Below are 18,341 nucleotides of genomic sequence, written 5' to 3'. Positions count from 1 at the left end.
TCCTCTGATGCTCCTCTGATGCTCCTCTGATGCTCCTCTGATCCACCTCTGATGCTCCTCTGATGCTCCTCTGATGCTCCTCTGATGCTCCTCTGATGCTCCTGTGATGCTCCTCTGATGCTCCTCTGCTGCTCCTCTGATGCTCCTCTGATGCTCCTCTTATGCTCCTCTGATGCTCCTCTGATGCTCCTCTGATACTCCTCTGATGCTCCTCTGATGCTCCTCTGATGCTCCTCTGATGCTCCTCTGATGCTCCTCTGATGCTCCTCTGATGCTCCTCTGATCCTCCTCTGATGCTCCACTGATGCTCCTCTGATGCTCCACTGATGCTCCTCTGATGCTCCTCTGATGCTCCTCTGATGCTCCTCTGATGCTCCTCTGATGCTCCTCTGACGCTCCACTGATGCTCCTCTGATGCTCCTCTGATGCTCCTCTGATGCTCCTCTGATGCTCCTCTGATGCTCCTCTGATACTCCTCTGATGCTCCTCTGATGCTCCTGTGATGCTCCTCTGATGCTCCTCTGCTGCTCCTCTGATGCTCATCTGATGCTCCTCTGATTCTCCTCTGATGCTCCTCTGATGCTCCTCTGATGCTCCTCTGATCCACCTCTGATGCTCCTCTGATGCTCCTCTGATGCTCCTCTGATGCTCCTCTGATGCTCCTGTGATGCTCCTCTGATGCTCCTCTGCTGCTCCTCTGATGCTCATCTGATGCTCCTCTGATTCTCCTCTGATGCTCCTCTGATGCTCCTCTGATGCTCCTCTTATGCTCCTCTGCTGCTCCTCTGATGCTCATCTGATGCTCCTCTGATGCTCCTCTGATGCTCCTCTGATGCTCCTCTGATGCTACTCTGATGCTACTCTGATGCTCCTCTGATGCTCCTCTGATGCTCCTCTGATGCTCCTCTGATGCTCCTCTGATGCTCCTCTGATGCTCCTCTGATGCTCCTCTGATCCTCCTCTGATGCTCCTCTGATGCTCCTCTGATGCTCCTCTGATGCTCCTCTGATGCTCCTCTGAAGCTCCTCTGAGGCTCCTCTGATGCTCCTCTGATGCTCCTCTGATGCTCCTCTGATGCTCCTCTGATGCTCCTCTGATGCTCCTCTGATGCTCCTCTGATCCTCCTCTGATGCTCCTCTGATGATCCTCTGATGCTCCTCTGATCCTCCTCTGATGCTCCTCTGATGCTCCTCTGATGCTCCTCTGATGCTCCTCTGATGCTCCTCTGATGCTCCTCTGAGGCTCCTCTGAGGCTCCTCTGATTCTCTTCTGATGCTCCTCTGATGCTCCTCTGATGCTCCTCTGATGCTCCTCTGATCCTCCTCTGATGCTCCTCTGATGCTCCTCTGATGCTCCTCTGATGCTCCTCTGATGCTCCTCTGAGGCTCCTCTGAGGCTCCTCTGATTCTCTTCTGATGTTCCTCTGATGCTCCTCTGATGCTCCTCTGAGGCTCCTCTGATGCTCCTCTGATGCTCCTCTGATGCTCCTCTGATGCTCCTCTGATGCTCCTCTGATACTCCTCTGATGCTCCTCTGATCCTCCTCTGATGCTCCACTGATGCTCTTCTGATGCTCCACTGATGCTCCTCTGATGCTCCTCTGATGCTCCTCTGATGCTCCTCTGATGCTCCTCTGATGCTCCTCTGACGCTCCACTGATGCTCCTCTGATGCTCCTCTGATGCTCCTGCTCCTGCTCCTGCTCCTCTGATGCTCCTCTGATGACCTCTGATGCTCCTGCTCCTGCTCCTGCTCCTGCTCCTGCTCCTGCTCCTCTGATGCTCCTCTGATGCTCCTCTGATGCTCCTCTGATGCTCCTCTGATGCTCCTCTGATGGTCCTCTGATGCTCCTCTGATGCTCCTCTGATCCTCCTCTGATCCTCCTCTGATGCTCCTCTGATGCTCCTCTGATGCTCCTCTGATGCTCCTCTGAGGCTCCTCTGATGCTCCTCTGATGCTCCTCTGATCCTCCTCTGATGCTCCTCTGATGCTCCTCTGATGCTCCTCTGAGGCTCCTCTGAGGCTCCTCTGAGGCTCCTCTGATGCTCCTCTGATGCTCCTCTGATCCTCCTCTGATGCTCCTGTGATGCTCCTCTGATGCTCCTCTGATGCTCCTCCGATGCTCCTGTGATGCTCCTCTGATGCTCCTCTGCTGCTCCTCTGATGCTGATCTGATTCTCCTCTGATGCTCCTCTGATGCTCCTCTGATGCTCCTCTGATGCTCCTCTGATGCTCCTCTGATGCTCCTCTGATGCTCCTCTGATGCTCCTCTGATGCTCCTCTGATGCTCCTCTGATGCTCCTCTGATGCTCCTCTGATACTCCTCTGATGCTCCTCTGATGCTCCTGTGATGCTCCTCTGATGCTCCTCTGCTGCTCCTCTGATGCTCCTCTGATGCTCCTCTGATCCACCTCCGATGCTCATCTGATGCTCCTCTGATGCTCCTCTGATGCTCCTCTGATGCTCCAGTGATGCTCCTCTGATGCTCCTCTGATACTCCTCTGATGCTCCTTAGATGCTCCTCTGATGCTCCTCTGATGCTCCTCTGTTGCTCCTCTGATGCCTCTGTGATGCTCCTCTGATGCTCCTCTGATTCTCCTCTGATGCTCCGCTGATGCTCCTCTGATGCTCCTCTGATGCTCCTCTGATCCTCCTCTGATGCTCCACTGATGCTCCTCTGGTGCTCCTGTGATGCTCCTGTGATGCTTCTCTGATTCTCCTCTGATGCTCCTCTGATGCTCCTCTGATGCTCCTCTGATGCTCCTCTGATGCTCCTCTGATGCTCCTCTGATGCTCCTCTGATATTCCACTGATGCTCCTCTGATGCTCCTCTGATGCTCCTGCTCCTGCTCCTGCTCCTGCTCCTGCTCCTGCTCCTGCTCCTGATCCTGCTCCTGCTCCTGCTCCTGCTCCTGTTCCTGCTCCTGCTCCTGCTCCTGCACCTCTGATGCTCCTCTGATGCACCTCTGATACTCCTCTGATGCTCCTCTGATGCTCCTCTGATGCTCCTCCTATGCTCCTCTGATGCTCCTGCTCCTGCTCCTGCTCCTGCTCCTGCTCCTGCTCCTGCTCCTGCTCCTGCTCCTGCTCCTGCTCCTGCTCCTGCTCCTGCTCCTGCTCCTGCTCCTGCTCCTGTTCCTGCTCCTGCTCCTGCTCCTGCACCTCTGATGCTCCTCTGATGCACCTCTGATACTCCTCTGATGCTCCTCAGATGCTCCTCTGATGCTCCTCTGATGCTCCTCTGATGCACCTCTGATGCTCCTCTGATGCTCCTCTGATACTCTGATGCTCCTCAGATGCTCCTCTGATGCTCCTCTGATGCTCCTCTGATGCTCCTCTGATGCTCCTCTGATGCACCTCTGATGCTCCTCTGATGCTCCTCTGATACTCCTCTGATGCTCCTCAGATTCTCCTCTGATGCTCCTCTGATGCTCCTCTGATGCTCCTCTGATGCTCCTCTGATGCTCATGCTCCTACTCCTGCTCCTCTGATGCTCCTCTGTTGCTCCTCTGATCCTCCTCTGATGCTCCTCTGATGCTCCTCTGATGCTCGTCTGATGCTCCTCTGATGCTCCTCTGATGCTCCTCTGATGCTCCTCTGATGCTCCTCTGAGGCTCCTCTGATGCTCCTCTGATGCTCCTCTGATACTCCTCTGATGCTCCTCTGATGCTCCTCTGATGCTCCTCTGATGCTCCTCTGATGCTCCTCTGATGCTCCTCTGATCCTCCTCTGATGCTCCACTGATGCTCCTCTGATGCTCCACTGATGCTCCTCTGATGCTCCTCTGATGCTCCTCTGATGCTCCTCTGATGCTCCTCTAATGCTCCTCTGACGCTCCACTGATGCTCCTCTGATGCTCCTCTGATGCTCCTGCTCCTGCTCCTGCTCCTCTGATGCTCCTCTGATGACCTCTGATGCTCCTGCTCCTGCTCCTGCACCTGCTCCTGCTCCTCTGATGCTCCTCTGATGCTCCTCTGATGCTCCTCTGATGCTCCTCTGATGCTCCTCTGATGGTCCTCTGGTGCTCCTCTGATCCTCCTCTGATCCTCCTCTGATGCTCCTCTGATGCTCCTCTGATGCTCCTCTGATGCTCCTCTGATGCTCCTCTGATCCTCCTCTGATGCTCCTCTGATGCTCCTCTGATGCTCCTCTGATGCTCCTCTGAGGCTCCTCTGAGGCTCCTCTGAGGCTCCTCTGATGCTCCTCTGATGCTCCTCTGATGCTCCTCTGATGCTCCTGTGATGCTCCTCTGATGCTCCTGTGATGCTCCTCTGATGCTCCTCTGCTGCTCCTCTGATGCTGATCTGATTCACCTCTGATGCTCCTCTGATGCTCCTCTGATGCTCCTCTGATGCACCTCTGATGCTCCTCTGATGCTCCTCTGATGCTCCTCTGATGCTCCTCTGATGCTCCTCTGATGCTCCTCTGATGCTCCTCTGATGCTCCTCTGATGCTCCTCTGATACTCCTCTGATGCTCCTCTGATGCTCCTGTGATGCTCCTCTGATGCTCCTCTGCTGCTCCTCTGATGCTCATCTGATGCTCCTCTGATTCTCCTCTGATGCTCCTCTGATGCTCCTCTGATGCTCCTCTGATCCACCTCTGATGCTCCTCTGATGCTCCTCTGATGCTCCTCTGATGCTCCTCTGATGCTCCTGTGATGCTCCTCTGATGCTCCTCTGCTGCTCCTCTGATGCTCATCTGATGCTCCTCTGATTCTCCTCTGATGCTCCTCTGATGCTCCTCTGATGCTCCTCTTATGCTCCTCTGATGCTCCTCTGATGCTCCTCTGATACTCCTCTGATGCTCCTCTGATGCTCCTCTGATGCTCCTCTGATGCTCCTCTGATGCTCCTCTGATGCTCCTCTGATGCTCCTCTGATCCTCCTCTGATGCTCCACTGATGCTCCTCTGATGCTCCACTGATGCTCCTCTGATGCTCCTCTGATGCTCCTCTGATGCTCCTCTGATGCTCCTCTGATGCTCCTCTGACGCTCCACTGATGCTCCTCTGATGCTCCTCTGATGCTCCTGCTCCTGCTCCTGCTCCTCTGATGCTCCTCTGATGACCTCTGATGCTCCTGCTCCTGCTCCTGCTCCTGCTCCTGCTCCTGCTCCTCTGATGCTCCTCTGATGCTCCTCTGCTGCTCCTCTGATGCTCCTCTGATGCTCCTCTGATGCTCCTCTGATGGTCCTCTGGTGCTCCTCTGATCCTCCTCTGATCCTCCTCTGATGCTCCTCTGATGCTCCTCTGATGCTCCTCTGATGCTCCTCTGATGCTCCTCTGATCCTCCTCTGATGCTCCTCTGATGCTCCTCTGATGCTCCTCTGATGCTCCTCTGAGGCTCCTCTGAGGCTCCTCTGAGGCTCCTCTGATGCTCCTCTGATGCTCCTCTGATGCTCCTCTGATGCTCCTGTGATGCTCCTCTGATGCTCCTCTGATGCTCCTCTGATGCTCCTGTGATGCTCCTCTGATGCTCCTCTGCTGCTCCTCTGATGCTGATCTGATTCTCCTCTGATGCTCCTCTGATGCTCCTCTGATGCTCCTCTGATGCTCCTCTGATGCTCCTCTGATGCTGCTCTGATACTCCTCTGATGCTCCTCTGATGCTCCTGTGATGCTCCTCTGATGCTCCTCTGCTGCTCCTCTGATGCTCATCTGATGCTCCTCTGATTCTCCTCTGATGCTCCTCTGATGCTCCTCTGATGCTCCTCTGATCAACCTCTGATGCTCCTCTGATGCTCCTCTGATGCTCCTCTGATGCTCCTCTGATGCTCCTGTGATGCTCCTCTGATGCTCCTCTGCTGCTCCTCTGATGCTCATCTGATGCTCCTCTGATTCTCCTCTGATGCTCCTCTGATGCTCCTCTGATGCTCCTCTTATGCTCCTCTGATGCTCCTCTGATGCTCCTCTGATACTCCTCTGATGCTCCTCTGATGCTCCTCTGATGCTCCTCTGATGCTCCTCTGATGCTCCTCTGATGCTCCTCTGATGGTCCTCTGGTGCTCCTCTGATCCTCCTCTGATCCTCCTCTGATGCTCCTCTGATGCTCCTCTGCTGCTCCTCTGATGCTCATCTGATGCTCCTCTGATTCTCCTCTGATGCTCCTCTGATGCTCCTCTGATGCTCATCTGATGCTCCTCTGATTCTCCTCTGATGCTCCTCTGATGCTCCTCTGATGCTCCTCTGATCCACCTCTGATGCTCCTCTGATGCTCCTCTGATGCTCCTCTGATGCTCCTCTGATGCTCCTGTGATGCTCCTCTGATGCTCCTCTGCTGCTCCTCTGATGCTCCTCTGATGCTCCTCTTATGCTCCTCTGATGCTCCTCTGATGCTCCTCTGATACTCCTCTGATGCTCCTCTGATGCTCCTCTGATGCTCCTCTGATGCTCCTCTGATGCTCCTCTGATGCTCCTCTGATGCTCCTCTGATCCTCCTCTGATGCTCCACTGATGCTCCTCTGATGCTCCACTGATGCTCCTCTGATGCTCCTCTGATGCTCCTCTGATGCTCCTCTGATGCTCCTCTGATGCTCCTCTGACGCTCCACTGATGCTCCTCTGATGCTCCTCTGATGCTCCTCTGATGCTCCTCTGATGCTCCTCTGATGCTCCTCTGATACTCCTCTGATGCTCCTCTGATGCTCCTGTGATGCTCCTCTGATGCTCCTCTGCTGCTCCTCTGATGCTCATCTGATGCTCCTCTGATTCTCCTCTGATGCTCCTCTGATGCTCCTCTGATGCTCCTCTGATCCACCTCTGATGCTCCTCTGATGCTCCTCTGATGCTCCTCTGATGCTCCTCTGATGCTCCTGTGATGCTCCTCTGATGCTCCTCTGCTGCTCCTCTGATGCTCATCTGATGCTCCTCTGATTCTCCTCTGATGCTCCTCTGATGCTCCTCTGATGCTCCTCTTATGCTCCTCTGCTGCTCCTCTGATGCTCATCTGATGCTCCTCTGATGCTCCTCTGATGCTCCTCTGATGCTCCTCTGATGCTACTCTGATGCTACTCTGATGCTCCTCTGATGCTCCTCTGATGCTCCTCTGATGCTCCTCTGATGCTCCTCTGATGCTCCTCTGATGCTCCTCTGATCCTCCTCTGATGCTCCTCTGATGCTCCTCTGATGCTCCTCTCATGCTCCTCTGATGCTCCTCTGAAGCTCCTCTGAGGCTCCTCTGATGCTCCTCTGATGCTCCTCTGATGCTCCTCTGATGCTCCTCTGATGCTCCTCTGATGCTCCTCTGATGCTCCTCTGATCCTCCTCTGATGCTCCTCTGATGATCCTCTGATGCTCCTCTGATCCTCCTCTGATGCTCCTCTGATGCTCCTCTGATGCTCCTCTGATGCTCCTCTGATGCTCCTCTGATGCTCCTCTGAGGCTCCTCTGAGGCTCCTCTGATTCTCTTCTGATGCTCCTCTGATGCTCCTCTGATGCTCCTCTGATGCTCCTCTGATCCTCCTCTGATGCTCCTCTGATGCTCCTCTGATGCTCCTCTGATGCTCCTCTGATGCTCCTCTGAGGCTCCTCTGAGGCTCCTCTGATTCTCTTCTGATGTTCCTCTGATGCTCCTCTGATGCTCCTCTGAGGCTCCTCTGATGCTCCTCTGATGCTCCTCTGATGCTCCTCTGATGCTCCTCTGATGCTCCTCTGATACTCCTCTGATGCTCCTCTGATCCTCCTCTGATGCTCCACTGATGCTCTTCTGATGCTCCACTGATGCTCCTCTGATGCTCCTCTGATGCTCCTCTGATGCTCCTCTGATGCTCCTCTGATGCTCCTCTGACGCTCCACTGATGCTCCTCTGATGCTCCTCTGATGCTCCTGCTCCTGCTCCTGCTCCTCTGATGCTCCTCTGATGACCTCTGATGCTCCTGCTCCTGCTCCTGCTCCTGCTCCTGCTCCTGCTCCTCTGATGCTCCTCTGATGCTCCTCTGATGCTCCTCTGATGCTCCTCTGATGCTCCTCTGATGGTCCTCTGATGCTCCTCTGATGCTCCTCTGATCCTCCTCTGATCCTCCTCTGATGCTCCTCTGATGCTCCTCTGATGCTCCTCTGATGCTCCTCTGAGGCTCCTCTGATGCTCCTCTGATGCTCCTCTGATCCTCCTCTGATGCTCCTCTGATGCTCCTCTGATGCTCCTCTGAGGCTCCTCTGAGGCTCCTCTGAGGCTCCTCTGATGCTCCTCTGATGCTCCTCTGATCCTCCTCTGATGCTCCTGTGATGCTCCTCTGATGCTCCTCTGATGCTCCTCCGATGCTCCTGTGATGCTCCTCTGATGCTCCTCTGCTGCTCCTCTGATGCTGATCTGATTCTCCTCTGATGCTCCTCTGATGCTCCTCTGATGCTCCTCTGATGCTCCTCTGATGCTCCTCTGATGCTCCTCTGATGCTCCTCTGATGCTCCTCTGATGCTCCTCTGATGCTCCTCTGATGCTCCTCTGATGCTCCTCTGATACTCCTCTGATGCTCCTCTGATGCTCCTGTGATGCTCCTCTGATGCTCCTCTGCTGCTCCTCTGATGCTCCTCTGATGCTCCTCTGATCCACCTCCGATGCTCATCTGATGCTCCTCTGATGCTCCTCTGATGCTCCTCTGATGCTCCAGTGATGCTCCTCTGATGCTCCTCTGATACTCCTCTGATGCTCCTTAGATGCTCCTCTGATGCTCCTCTGATGCTCCTCTGTTGCTCCTCTGATGCCTCTGTGATGCTCCTCTGATGCTCCTCTGATTCTCCTCTGATGCTCCGCTGATGCTCCTCTGATGCTCCTCTGATGCTCCTCTGATGATCCTCTGATCCTCCTCTGATGCTCCACTGATGCTCCTCTGGTGCTCCTGTGATGCTCCTGTGATGCTTCTCTGATTCTCCTCTGATGCTCCTCTGATGCTCCTCTGATGCTCCTCTGATGCTCCTCTGATGCTCCTCTGATGCTCCTCTGATGCTCCTCTGATATTCCACTGATGCTCCTCTGATGCTCCTCTGATGCTCCTGCTCCTGCTCCTGCTCCTGCTCCTGCTCCTGCTCCTGCTCCTGCTCCTGCTCCTGCTCCTGCTCCTGCTCCTGTTCCTGCTCCTGCTCCTGCTCCTGCACCTCTGATGCTCCTCTGATGCACCTCTGATACTCCTCTGATGCTCCTCTGATGCTCCTCTGATGCTCCTCCTATGCTCCTCTGATGCTCCTGCTCCTGCTCCTGCTACTGCTCCTGCTCCTGCTCCTGCTCCTGCTCCTGCTCCTGCTCCTGCTCCTGCTCCTGCTCCTGCTCCTGCTCCTGCTCCTGTTCCTGCTCCTGCTCCTGCTCCTGCACCTCTGATGCTCCTCTGATGCACCTCTGATACTCCTCTGATGCTCCTCAGATGCTCCTCTGATGCTCCTCTGATGCTCCTCTGATGCACCTCTGATGCTCCTCTGATGCTCCTCTGATACTCTGATGCTCCTCAGATGCTCCTCTGATGCTCCTCTGATGCTCCTCTGATGCTCCTCTGATGCTCCTCTGATGCACCTCTGATGCTCCTCTGATGCTCCTCTGATACTCCTCTGATGCTCCTCAGATTCTCCTCTGATGCTCCTCTGATGCTCCTCTGATGCTCCTCTGATGCTCCTCTGATGCTCATGCTCCTACTCCTGCTCCTCTGATGCTCCTCTGTTGCTCCTCTGATCCTCCTCTGATGCTCCTCTGATGCTCCTCTGATGCTCGTCTGATGCTCCTCTGATGCTCCTCTGATGCTCCTCTGATGCTCCTCTGATGCTCCTCTGAGGCTCCTCTGATGCTCCTCTGATGCTCCTCTGATACTCCTCTGATGCTCCTCTTATGCTCCTCTGATGCTCCTCTGATGCTCCTCTGATGCTCCTCTGATGCTCCTCTGATCCTCCTCTGATGCTCCACTGATGCTCCTCTGATGCTCCACTGATGCTCCTCTGATGCTCCTCTGATGCTCCTCTGATGCTCCTCTGATGCTCCTCTAATGCTCCTCTGACGCTCCACTGATGCTCCTCTGATGCTCCTCTGATGCTCCTGCTCCTGCTCCTGCTCCTCTGATGCTCCTCTGATGACCTCTGATGCTCCTGCTCCTGCTCCTGCACCTGCTCCTGCTCCTCTGATGCTCCTCTGATGCTCCTCTGATGCTCCTCTGATGCTCCTCTGATGCTCCTCTGATGGTCCTCTGGTGCTCCTCTGATCCTCCTCTGATCCTCCTCTGATGCTCCTCTGATGCTCCTCTGATGCTCCTCTGATGCTCCTCTGATGCTCCTCTGATCCTCCTCTGATGCTCCTCTGATGCTCCTCTGATGCTCCTCTGATGCTCCTCTGAGGCTCCTCTGAGGCTCCTCTGATGCTCCTCTGATGCTCCTCTGATGCTCCTCTGATGCTCCTGTGATGCTCCTCTGATGCTCCTGTGATGCTCCTCTGATGCTCCTCTGCTGCTCCTCTGATGCTGATCTGATTCACCTCTGATGCTCCTCTGATGCTCCTCTGATGCTCCTCTGATGCACCTCTGATGCTCCTCTGATGCTCCTCTGATGCTCCTCTGATGCTCCTCTGATGCTCCTCTGATGCTCCTCTGATGCTCCTCTGATGCTCCTCTGATGCTCCTCTGATACTCCTCTGATGCTCCTCTGATGCTCCTGTGATGCTCCTCTGATGCTCCTCTGCTGCTCCTCTGATGCTCATCTGATGCTCCTCTGATTCTCCTCTGATGCTCCTCTGATGCTCCTCTGATGCTCCTCTGATCCACCTCTGATGCTCCTCTGATGCTCCTCTGATGCTCCTCTGATGCTCCTCTGATGCTCCTGTGATGCTCCTCTGATGCTCCTCTGCTGCTCCTCTGATGCTCATCTGATGCTCCTCTGATTCTCCTCTGATGCTCCTCTGATGCTCCTCTGATGCTCCTCTTATGCTCCTCTGATGCTCCTCTGATGCTCCTCTGATACTCCTCTGATGCTCCTCTGATGCTCCTCTGATGCTCCTCTGATGCTCCTCTGATGCTCCTCTGATGCTCCTCTGATGCTCCTCTGATCCTCCTCTGATGCTCCACTGATGCTCCTCTGATGCTCCACTGATGCTCCTCTGATGCTCCTCTGATGCTCCTCTGATGCTCCTCTGATGCTCCTCTGATGCTCCTCTGACGCTCCACTGATGCTCCTCTGATGCTCCTCTGATGCTCCTGCTCCTGCTCCTGCTCCTCTGATGCTCCTCTGATGACCTCTGATGCTCCTGCTCCTGCTCCTGCTCCTGCTCCTGCTCCTGCTCCTCTGATGCTCCTCTGATGCTCCTCTGATGCTCCTCTGATGCTCCTCTGATGCTCCTCTGATGCTCCTCTGATGGTCCTCTGGTGCTCCTCTGATCCTCCTCTGATCCTCCTCTGATGCTCCTCTGATGCTCCTCTGATGCTCCTCTGATGCTCCTCTGATGCTCCTCTGATCCTCCTCTGATGCTCCTCTGATGCTCCTCTGATGCTCCTCTGATGCTCCTCTGAGGCTCCTCTGAGGCTCCTCTGAGGCTCCTCTGATGCTCCTCTGATGCTCCTCTGATGCTCCTCTGATGCTCCTGTGATGCTCCTCTGATGCTCCTCTGATGCTCCTCTGATGCTCCTGTGATGCTCCTCTGATGCTCCTCTGCTGCTCCTCTGATGCTGATCTGATTCTCCTCTGATGCTCCTCTGATGCTCCTCTGATGCTCCTCTGATGCTCCTCTGATGCTCCTCTGATGCTGCTCTGATACTCCTCTGATGCTCCTCTGATGCTCCTGTGATGCTCCTCTGATGCTCCTCTGCTGCTCCTCTGATGCTCATCTGATGCTCCTCTGATTCTCCTCTGATGCTCCTCTGATGCTCCTCTGATGCTCCTCTGATCAACCTCTGATGCTCCTCTGATGCTCCTCTGATGCTCCTCTGATGCTCCTCTGATGCTCCTGTGATGCTCCTCTGATGCTCTTCTGCTGCTCCTCTGATGCTCATCTGATGCTCCTCTGATTCTCCTCTGATGCTCCTCTGATGCTCCTCTGATGCTCCTCATGCTCCTCTGATGCTCCTCTGATGCTCCTCTGATACTCCTCTGATGCTCCTCTGATGCTCCTCTGATGCTCCTCTGATGCTCCTCTGATGCTCCTCTGATGCTCCTCTGATGGTCCTCTGGTGCTCCTCTGATCCTCCTCTGATCCTCCTCTGATGCTCCTCTGATGCTCCTCTGCTGCTCCTCTGATGCTCATCTGATGCTCCTCTGATTCTCCTCTGATGCTCCTCTGATGCTCCTCTGATGCTCATCTGATGCTCCTCTGATTCTCCTCTGATGCTCCTCTGATGCTCCTCTGATGCTCCTCTGATCCACCTCTGATGCTCCTCTGATGCTCCTCTGATGCTCCTCTGATGCTCCTCTGATGCTCCTGTGATGCTCCTCTGATGCTCCTCTGCTGCTCCTCTGATGCTCCTCTGATGCTCCTCTTATGCTCCTCTGATGCTCCTCTGATGCTCCTCTGATACTCCTCTGATGCTCCTCTGATGCTCCTCTGATGCTCCTCTGATGCTCCTCTGATGCTCCTCTGATGCTCCTCTGATGCTCCTCTGATCCTCCTCTGATGCTCCACTGATGCTCCTCTGATGCTCCACTGATGCTACTCTGATGCTCCTCTGATGCTCCTCTGATGCTCCTCTGATGCTCCTCTGATGCTCCTCTGACGCTCCACTGATGCTCCTCTGATGCTCCTCTGATGCTCCTCTGATGCTCCTCTGATGCTCCTCTGATGCTCCTCTGATACTCCTCTGATGCTCCTCTGATGCTCCTGTGATGCTCCTCTGATGCTCCTCTGCTGCTCCTCTGATGCTCATCTGATGCTCCTCTGATTCTCCTCTGATGCTCCTCTGATGCTCCTCTGATGCTCCTCTGATCCACCTCTGATGCTCCTCTGATGCTCCTCTGATGCTCCTCTGATGCTCCTCTGATGCTCCTGTGATGCTCCTCTGATGCTCCTCTGCTGCTCCTCTGATGCTCATCTGATGCTCCTCTGATTCTCCTCTGATGCTCCTCTGATGCTCCTCTGATGCTCCTCTTATGCTCCTCTGCTGCTCCTCTGATGCTCATCTGATGCTCCTCTGATGCTCCTCTGATGCTCCTCTGATGCTCCTCTGATGCTACTCTGATGCTACTCTGATGCTCCTCTGATGCTCCTCTGATGCTCCTCTGATGCTCCTCTGATGCTCCTCTGATGCTCCTCTGATGCTCCTCTGATGCTCCTCTGATGCTCCTCTGAAGCTCCTCTGAGGCTCCTCTGATGCTCCTCTGATGCTCCTCTGATGCTCCTCTGATGCTCCTCTGATGCTCCTCTGATGCTCCTCTGATGCTCCTCTGATCCTCCTCTGATGCTCCTCTGATGCTCCTCTGATGCTCCTCTGATCCTCCTCTGATGCTCCTCTGATGCTCCTCTGATGCTCCTCTGATGCTCCTCTGATGCTCCTCTGATGCTCCTCTGAGGCTCCTCTGAGGCTCCTCTGATTCTCTTCTGATGCTCCTCTGATGCTCCTCTGATGCTCCTCTGATGCTCCTCTGATCCTCCTCTGATGCTCCTCTGATGCTCCTCTGATGCTCCTCTGATGCTCCTCTGATGCTCCTCTGAGGCTCCTCTGAGGCTCCTCTGATTCTCTTCTGATGTTCCTCTGATGCTCCTCTGATGCTCCTCTGAGGCTCCTCTGATGCTCCTCTGATGCTCCTCTGATGCTCCTCTGATGCTCCTCTGATGCTCCTCTGATGCTCCTCTGATCCTCCTCTGATGCTCCACTGATGCTCCTCTGATGCTCCACTGATGCTCCTCTGATGCTCCTCTGATGCTCCTCTGATGCTCCTCTGATGCTCCTCTGATGCTCCTCTGATGCTCCTCTGATGCTACTCTGATGCTCCTCTGATGCTCCTCTGATGCTCCTCTGATGCTCCTCTGATGCTCCTCTGATGCTCCTCTGATGCTCCTCTGATGCTCCTCTGATCCTCCTCTGCTGCTCCTCTGATGCTCCTCTGATGCTCCTCTGATGCTCCTCTGATGCTCCTCTGAGGCTCCTCTGATGCTCCTCTGATGCTCCTCTGATGCTCCTCTGATGCTCCTCTGATGCTCCTGTGATGCTCCTCTGATGCTCCTGTGATCCTCCTCTGATGCTCCTCTGATGCTCCTCTGATGCTCATCTGATCCTCCTCTGATGCTCCTCTGATGCTCCTCTGATGCTCCTCTGATGCTCCTCTGATGCTCCTCTGATGCTCCTCTGATGCTCCTCTGAGGCACCTCTGAGGCTCCTCTGATTCTCTTCTGATGCTCCTCTGATGCTCCTCTGATGCTCCTCTGATGCTCCTGTGATGCTCCTCTGATGCTCCTGTGATGCTCCTCTGCTGTTCCTCTGATGTTCCTCAGAGGCTCCTCTGATGCTCCTCTGATGCTACTCTGATGCTCCTCTGATGCTCCTCTGATGCTCCTCTGATACTCGTCTGATGCTCCTCAGATGCTCCTCTGATGCTCCTCTGATGCTCCTCTGATGCTCCTCTGATGCTCCTCTGATGCACCTCTGATGCTCCTCCGATGCTCCACTGATGCTCCTCTGATCCTCCTCTGATGCTCCTCTGATGCTCCTCTGATGCTCCTCTGATGCTCCTCTGATTCTCCTCTGATGCTCCTCTGATGCTCCTCTGATGCTCCACTGATGCTCCTCTGATGCTCCTCTGATGCTCCTCTGATGCTCCTCTGATGCTCCTCTGATGCTCCTCTGATGCTCCTCTGATGCTCATTCTCCTACTACTGCTCCTCTGATGCTCCTCTGATGACCTCTGATGCTCCTGCTCCTGCCCATGCTCCTGCTCCTGCTCCTCTGATGCTCCTCTGATGGTCCTGCTCCTGCTCCTGCTCCTGCTCCTGCTCCTGCTCCTGCTCCTGCTCCTCTGATGCTCCTCTGATGCTCCTGCTCCTTCACCTGCTCCTGCTCCTGCTCCTGCTCCTGCTCCTGCTCCTGCTCCTGCTCCTGCTCCTCTGATGCTCCTCTGATGCTCCTGCTCCTGCACCTGCTCCTGCACCTGCTCCTGCTCCTGCTCCTGCTCCTGCTCCTGCTCCTGCTCCTGCTCCTCTGATGCTCCTCTGATACTCCTCTGATGCTCCTCTGATGCTCCTCTGATGCTCCACTGATGCTCCTCTGATGCTCCTCTGATGCTCCTCTGATGCTCCTCTGATGCTCCTCTGATGCTCCTCTGATGCTCCTCTGATGCTCCTCTGATGCTCCTCTGATGCTCCTCTGATGCTCCAATGATGCACCTCTGATGCTTCTGTGATGCTCCTGTGATGCTCCTGTGATGCTCCTGTGATGCTCCTCTGATGCTCCTCTGATGCTCCTCTGATGCTCCTCTGATGCTGCTCTGATGCTCCTCTGATCCTCCTCTGATGCTCCTCTGATGCTCCTCTGATGCTCCTCTGATGCTCCTCTGATGCTCCTCTGATGCTCCTCTGATGCTCCTCTGAGGCTCCTCTGAGGCTCCTCTGAGGCTCCTCTGAGGCTCCTCTGATGCTCCTCTGATACTCCTCTGATTCTCCTCTGAGGCTCCTCTGATGCTCCTCTGATGCTCCTCTGATGCTCCTCTGATGCTCCTGTGATGCTCCTCTGATGCTCGTCTGCTGCTCCTCTGATGCTCATCTGATGCTCCTCTGATACTCCTCTGATGCTCCTCTGATGCTCCTCTGATACTCCTCTGATGCTCCTCTGATCCTCCTCTGATGCTCCTCTGAAGCCTCTCTGATGCTCCTCTGATGCTCCTCTGATGCTCCTCTGATGCTCCTCTGATGCTCCTCTGGTGCTCCTCTGATGCTACTCTGATGCTCCTCTGATGCTCCTCTGATGCTCCTCTGATGCTCCTCTGATGCTCCTCTGATGCTCCTCTGATCCTCCTCTGATGCTCCTCTGATGCTCCTCTGATGCTCTTCTGATGCTCCTCTGATGCTCCTCTGATGCTCCTCTGAGGCTCCTCTGATGCTCCTCTGATGCTCCTCTGATGCTCCTCTGATGCTCCTCTGATGCTCCTCTGATGATCCTGTGATGCTCCTCTGATGCTCCTGTGATCCTCCTCTGATGCTCCTCTGCTGCTCCTCTGATGCTCCTCTGATGCTCCTCTGATGCTCCTCTGATGCTCCTCTGAGGCTCCTCTGATGCTCCTCTGATGCTCCTCTGATCCTCCTCTGATGCTCCTCTGATGCTCCTCTGATGCTCCTCTGATGCTCCTCTGATGCTCCTCTGATGCTCCTCTGATGCTCCTCTGATGCTCCTCTGATCCTCCTCTGATGCTCCTCTGATGCTCCTCTGATGCTCCTCTGATGCTAATCTGATGCTCCTCTGATGCTCCAATGATGCTCATCTGATGCTCCTGTGATGCTCCTGTGATTCTCCTCTGATGCTCCTGTGATGCTCCTCTGATGCTAATCTGATGCTCCTCTGCTGTTCCTCTGATGCTCCACTGATGCTCCAATGATGCTCCTCTGATGCTTTGTGATGCTCCTCTGATGCTCCTCTGATGCTCCTGTGATGCTCCTCTGATGCTCCTCTGATGCTCCTCGCTGTTCCTCTGATGCTCCTCTGATGCTCCTCTGATGCTCCTCTGATGCTCCTCTGAGGCTCCTCTGATGCTCCTCTGATGCTCGTCTGATGCTCCTCTGATGCTCCTCTGATGCCCCTCTGATGCTCCTCTGATGCTCCTCTGATGCTCCTGTGATGCTCCTCTGATGCTCCTGTGATCCTCCTCTGATGCTCCTCTGCTGCTCCTCTGATGCTCCTCTGAGGCTCCTCTGATGCACCTCTGATTCTCCTCTGATCCTCCTCTGATGCTCGTCTGATGCTCCTCTGATGCTCCTCTGATGCTCCTCTGATGCTCCTCTGATGCTCCTCTGATGCTCCTCTGAGGCTCCTCTGATGCTCCTCTGATGCTCCTCTGATCCTCCTCTGATGCTCCTCTGATGCTCCTCTGATGCTCCTCTGATGCTCCTCTGATGCTCCTCTGAAGCTCCTCTGATGCTCCTCTGAAGCTCCGCTGATGCTCCTCTGATGCTCCTCTGATGCTCCTCTGATGCTCCTCTGATGCTCCTCTGATGCTCCTCTGATGCTCTTCCTATGATCCTCTGATGCTCCTGCTCCTGCTCCTGCTCCTGCTCCTGCTCATGCTCCTGCTCCTGCTCCTGCTCCTGCTCCTGCTCATCTGATGCTCCTCTGATGCTCCTGCTCCTGCTCCTGCTCCTGCTCCTGCTCCTGCTCCTGCTCCTGCTCCTGCTCCTGCTCCTCTGATGCTCCTCTGATGCTCCTCTGATGCTCCACTGATGTTCCTCTGATGCTCCTCTGATGCTCCTCTGATGCTCCTCTGATGCTCCTCTGATGCTCCTCTGTTGCTCCTCTGATGCTCTTCCTATGATCCTCTGATGCTCCTGCTCCTGCTCCTGCTCCTGCTCCTGCTCATGCTCCTGCTCCTGCTCCTGCTCCTGCTCCTGCTCATCTGATGCTCCTCTGATGCTCGTCTGATGCTCCTCTGATGCTCCTCTGATGCCCCTCTGATGCTCCTCTGATGCTCCTCTGATGCTCCTGTGATGCTCCTCTGATGCTCCTGTGATCCTCCTCTGATGCTCCTCTGCTGCTCCTCTGATGCTCCTCTGAGGCTCCTCTGATGCACCTCTGATGCTCCTCTGATCCTCCTCTGATGCTCGTCTGATGCTCCTCTGATGCTCTTCTGATGCTCCTCTGATGCTCCTCTGATGCTCCTCTGATGCTCCTCTGAGGCTCCTCTGATGCTCCTCTGATGCTCCTCTGATCCTCCTCTGATGCTCCTCTGATGCTCCTCTGATGCTCCTCTGATGCTCCTCTGATGCTCCTCTGAAGCTCCTCTGATGCTCCTCTGAAGCTCCTCTGATGCTCCTCTGATGCTCCTCTGATGCTCCTCTGATGCTCCTCTGATGCTCCTCTGATGCTCCTCTGATGCTCTTCCTATGATCCTCTGATGCTCCTGCTCCTGCTCCTGCTCCTGCTCCTGCTCATGCCCCTGCTCCTGCTCCTGCTCCTGCTCCTGCTCATCTGATGCTCCTCTGATGCTCCTGCTCCTGCTCCTGCTCCTGCTCCTGCTCCTGCTCCTGCTCCTGCTCCTGCTCCTGCTCCTGCTCCTGCTCCTGCTCCTGCTCCTCTGATGCTCCTCTGATGCTCCTCTGATGCTCCACTGATGTTCCTCTGATGCTCCTCTGATGCTCCTCTGATGCTCCTCTGATGCTCCTCTGATGCTCCTCTGTTGCTCCTCTGATGCTCCCCTGATGCTCCTCTGATGCTCCTCTGATGCTCCACTGATGCTCTTCTGATGCTCCTCTGATG

This window comes from Narcine bancroftii, chromosome 4, assembly GCF_036971445.1.
Source record: "Narcine bancroftii isolate sNarBan1 chromosome 4, sNarBan1.hap1, whole genome shotgun sequence".
Taxonomy (NCBI): domain Eukaryota; kingdom Metazoa; phylum Chordata; class Chondrichthyes; order Torpediniformes; family Narcinidae; genus Narcine; species Narcine bancroftii.
The sequence above is the reverse complement of the archived record's forward strand: the minus strand, read 5'-3'. Positions refer to the sequence as shown.